The following is a 5,502-nucleotide window of genomic DNA, read 5'->3' on the forward strand; positions in this document are numbered from 1 at the left end:
AAAGGGCCTGGGTGGGCGGGGGGGCGCGCTGCCGTAGGAAAACTGGGGAAGCCCTTTCCCCTGCACCCGCCCGTGCTGGGGACGGGGAGCTACTGGGCTGCAGCCTAAAATACTGGGAAATGGCCATCAGCGGTACTCAGCTGTGTTATTGGGGTCCATCTCAGGGCTGAGAGCACGTGGCTGGGATGAAACCGCAGAAGGAATCAAACAGCGAAGAGAGGAGATAAAAATCAGGCTGAAGCAAGAGAAGGGGAAGAGAGGGGAAGCCTGCGAGTGCAGAGGGAACTGCCTGACCGAGCGGTGAGGAGGTGAGCTCCAGGCAGGGCTGCAGCTTTCCTCTGCTGAGCAGCGACCCTCGTGTTGAAAACCCCCCAGCCGATCCTGCTGGGTGCCCAGCATCGTCACCGTGAGGCTGTCGGAAAGACGGCATGGAGGTCCGGCTGGCCGGCGGCTTTCTGCCCCTGCTGCTCCTGGCCTGGCTGCCCACCGGTGAGTCCCCCTGTGCCCTCACCTCAACTCTTCCGTCTTTGCATACACCTGCAGGATGTTTGGGACGTGGCTGCTGCTGCTTTTTCCTCTCCTCTCACAGCATTTAACCCCCCCTTCTGCACCAGCACCTCGCCATGTGCCTCGCAGAGGGGGCCCCCCCTGCAATTGCCTATGCCCGGGCTGCGGGCTCTGCCCACGGGGACCCAATTTCAGGCTCTGGGGCTTTGAACCAGCATTGCCTTAGCAGCAGGGAGAGAAAACAGTCGGGAGTGGGAAAGGAAACAGAGATGCTTATAAGCCTGATGACTGCAAAGGAGGTCAGCTTCACGTGGAGGATGCGGATATTCCTTAACACAAACCCTTTTTTGGGTTTTTTTGGCAGGACTCGCTCACCAGATTTCAGACACGCTCAATGTGTCGGTAGGGTTAGATCTCATCTTGCAGCATCTGCCCAAACACGGGCTCGAGCAGCACAGCTAGGGAGATGAAGTTGTTTAATACCGCCCAAAACAGCAGAAAAAAGCAGAACAAAAGTGGTGGTGTGGAGATGAAAAAGGGTTCTGCCCGGCTTATCTTCGCCGGTGTGAACAAAGCACATACAGGAACGTACACATGCAAGATGGAGAACACAAAAAACATGTCTGAGAACAGACATTCCAAATGGAACAAGTGTGGTAAGAGACACGAGCCCACCAACACCCCCAGGAGCGGAGAGAAAGGACTTAGGAAGGGAGAGGAGAGAGGGAAGAGAGGGAGGACTCTGCTGAGAAGGTGTGAAGTGACTTCAGCTCAGAGGTTCAGGAGCGATTCTGAAGTACTCCGGAGTGAGCATCAGGGGATGGGATGAAGCCGGAGAGGCTGCTGTATGTCTATTATGTTTTCCTTGCTTCTCTAGGGCTGACCGGTTCCCCACAGCTAGCCCCCCAGTCCCACCTCACGCTTCATGAAATGGTGGAGCCTGAGCCTGTGGCCTCGGCAGCACGTCCTGCTCTGGTGCCAGAAGACCCTTCTGCCTGGGCTGCAGGAGGAGGAGGAGGAGGTGTCTTCCCCCCGATCCTCCCATTTTCAATCCTTTCTGAGACAGAGAAGTGCTTGTGCGCTGCACAGCACTGGGTGGCACTAATCAACGTGCAACATTTCAACGTTCACTGTTGAGGAACGCGTAGCAGCCGGATTCGGAAAAGAGCATCAGCTGCTGGAGGAAAGGACAGTTACTTCACCGCGTCTTTCACGAGCGACACGTGCCAGTGGGATATGACCCCTGCAAGGTCATATCTATGACTTGTATTTCACTTATCACTTATATTTTTGTTTCCTCCAGGGACAGTCAGCCAGCCAGAAGAGTCGGTCATCCCTGTGGAGTGCAGGTTCAAGATTTGTCTGCAGAATCTCACGGTACCTGTGAAGTGGTACAAACCTGCAGGCCCGGAGGTGGGGAATCGAACCAACTCCACGGCTCTGGGAGAAGACTGTACCAAGGTCACCAGCCCCAGCGTGTGTTCAGCCCACGTAAGAATCTGTGCGTGTATGGTGTTCGTGGCAAGAATAAACTTGACAGACACTGGAAACGGCGTGCAAGGGACAGTTTCCAGTAAGTGGCACCGCTTCCATTTTCGTGGGGGTGATGAGTGGGCAGAGAAGGATGCTACAACGAACGGTCCCCCCGGTACCCCCGTGCACCGTTTCCCCCGAAAGCATCCCGGGCACTGGAGGAGCCAACCCAGCACAGCCCTTTTGGCAGATGCATGCCACCACAGAGCTGCTTGGCCATCGGGTCCTTGAAATAGGACGCGCCACATCCTCCAGCTGCGGCACGTCAGCCGACCGCTGAGGTGGCTGGAGCTGCGGTGGCAGGAGCGTGAGAGCCGGGGCTGTGGGATCCAGGTCCCTGCCCCAAAGCAGAGCGGGGAGCAGGGTGTCCTCTGCCTCTGGGCAGTCTCTCACTTGTGTTTCTGTCTTCCAGGCTGTGGCCCTGGGGCACCTCAGACCAATGTCACCGAGAAGGAGACCTGGACAGGTGAGTCCCCACAGCCCCGTGGCTGCAAGCGTGGGGGGCAGGAGGCGTCCTCAGGGAGAAAGAGGAGCAGCGAGGGGGGAAACACATCCTGATGTTTTCCCGTGAGCGGGTGGGAGCTGCTGGCCAACAGGGGTAGGCACCAGTGGATCAGAGGCTGTGACGCTGGGAAGGCGCTCTGATGGTCCGACCACCCCCCTGCCTGAGTTCGGATGAGTTTTTGGAAACTGTTCCCCGCAGGATTTTGTCAGCACCCTGGGGCTGTGGGGGCTGCGGGTGGTTCAGGGTCTGGAAGCCCAAGTTTGGAAAAGAACCACACACCCCACCCCACCCCCGAAAGGGGCAATGGCAGCGTGCGTCCCTGCAGGGTGGGATGGCAGCTCATGAGCACCTCTGTGATGGTTGTGTGTGCAGGACTCAACTTCCTCCTGTGTATCATCTTCAGCTTAGCGGTCGGGACGCTTCTTTACATGCCGATAATTTGCCTTCTGCTGTGGCAGTGCGGAAGGAACAGAAAAGGTAAGACTGAGCCCGCGCTGAGCCTCCGTCTCCTGTGGGAGCTGGTCGGCATCTCCTCCTCACCTGCTGGTCCGGACAAGCCCAGGCTTGGGAGATGTCCATCTTCAATACCCTACTGCTCCTGCTCACTCGGTGTTCCCTGCACGGTCTGTCCTCCTGGACAGGCTGTCCCGGGGTGGGGAGAAGGTTCACCCCCTCCCTTCCCTCTGGCCAGTTGCTGGTGAGAACCCAGTCATGGCAGAAGCCGTGGTGCAAGTGAAACAGGTCTTGCACATCACCACATTTCCAGAAGTGTCCGGCTCAGAGCTCTTCTCCAGCCCCTCCAAGGGCTTTTAAATCCTTGCCAAACCCTCCTGCCCCCCGGCCATCTTCAGAGCCAGCTAACTGCAGAGCCCCATCCTCTCCTGCAACAAAAGCAGGACCAATGCAGAGGTTTTCTTCTTTAACTGCTATTTAAACTATGTTTCCTTTTTCAGGAAAGTTCACAAGCAGGCGAGTGGCGGCGGGGAATCAGGTCAGCCCGGTAAGCCAGGGAGGGCTTCGCATGTATCGTTTCCTTGTCCCTGTAAAAAGAAGCACTGGTTGCTGAGTGCCCATTTAAAGGATTTCAGAGGAAAATCAGCTTTTCTTTCTGAAAATGTGGTCCTAAACACTCATTAAGTCCTATTAAATAGGGGCTTACAAGCTTCTGAATAGGTGGCACCTCTGAGCAAGCTGGATAATGCTTGGGCAGTGCAAATGGTCATGCCAGTGGAAAAATACTAGCAGGGAAGATGCAGAAGGGGAAGCCAGGGCTCTACTCATTGCTCTCTCTCCCCTGCAGGCATCTCCGGTGACAGGGACCAAGGACCTGACCTACACCAACCTGAAGTTTGAAAAGAAGGGGACAGAACCCACCTCCTCCGATGTCGTTTACACCGAGATCAAAGCGTTGCAACAAAAGCAGAGCCGCGGGGATGCTGGTGCTGCCAATGCAGGGGTGGATGTCTCCCCAGAGGGAGAGGGCAAATGAGGGAGAAGGGAGGGATGAGCAGCTTGTTGTACACCTGTCGAGGCCATCATCCCCAAAAAGTAGGCGTTAGCTTATACAGAAGTGCAGTCTTGGCGACCAAAGCCACCTATTTACCCCCAAATGACTGCACCACTGTGCTTTACGCTCCCCTGGAAGAAGCCATCTCTCGCGGTGAGGACAGGGCTCTTCCAGCTGGTTTTCCCCTTGCCTCCCTGCAGCCCCAAGCACCGCCAAGCCTCGGCAACTCCTTTCACAGTCTCCGGTCGCTGATGGGTTCCTCTAGCAACTTGCTCCGTGTTTCAGTGATGTCACCGTGCACCGCGTGGCCACCACGGTCCAGGAAGCACTTGGTGTCCCCTTGGTGCTAGAAATGCTGGGTGGGGTGGCCATGAGAAGCTCCTCTCGGTGCTGAAAAGGTCCTGGAGCAACTGTCTGGGTTTTCTCCGGAGCAGGCGCCTGCTGTGACGTGGGTTGACCTTGCTCTGGTTCACTCGCGTGAAATGCAAGAAGCAAGGGTGGAAAGGCATCGTGTGCTTCGCAGAGGTGCAATGCAAGTGCTGCTGCAGTGATCTACGTGGATCTGCTTCATAGTGGGAGTGGACGGGTGTCCTCACGCATGTAGAGCTTTCCTGTAATTTGGAAAAAAAAAAAAGAAAAGAAAAGGGGATGTTTTCACCCTCAGTGTTTCCAGTTCTGTACTGCTGATGGAGACCCAGTGAAGTCCGGCAGGAACAGTCACCAAGCCCTGGAGACTTTCTGGTTTCCCCACTCAGTCCAGTTTCAGAGCAGCTACCCGTGGGAGACATCCCCAAAGTGGTGGCGGTGGAGCTCCCTGTGTCCTGGGGGCAGAGCTCAGGTCACGCACAGCCAGGAAGACACAGACAAGGGCTACAGAAAGGGAAAAATTGGGGAAAAAAAAACCCCAATATTTGGGGGGAACAACCAGTGGAAAAGGGGGTGGGATGTGAGGGTCGAAGATGAACCGGGGAGGCTCATAGAGGCGTCAAGGTTGCTGGGGGATGCTGCCCAGGGATGCAGAGCAGAACCAGGCTCCACCAAACTGCAGGACATCCTCACCAGCCTCCTCCTGGGTACCTGCAACCATGGAGGAGGAGGAGCAGATGGAGGAGGATCCCTAGGGGTGCCCCAGCTTGGAAAGGGAAGGCGTAAGTTAAACTGGCAGGTATGAAATGCAGCCAAAACTTCAGCAGCAGCTTCTGAAGGAGCTGGAGGAGGAACTGGGGTTTGAAGGAGATGTGCCAGGTCTCTCCCTGGCCGCAGAAAGGAAGTGAGATGGAGGGTCTCCAGAACATCTCACTGCCTGTCGCTCCCTGGGGGGCTGTTTCCAACCTACGTGCCCAGAGGTCCATGGGATTTGGCTTAGAGCAGACACCGCTCAGCCACGGCTTCCACCCCATCCTTGCGACAAGGAGACCCATCGCTTGTGTTTGGGTGGGGCGGGAGGGGG

The sequence above is a fragment of the Pygoscelis adeliae genome, unplaced genomic scaffold, assembly GCF_000699105.1.
Source record: "Pygoscelis adeliae isolate BGI_AS28 unplaced genomic scaffold, ASM69910v1 Scaffold390, whole genome shotgun sequence".
NCBI lineage: Eukaryota > Metazoa > Chordata > Aves > Sphenisciformes > Spheniscidae > Pygoscelis > Pygoscelis adeliae.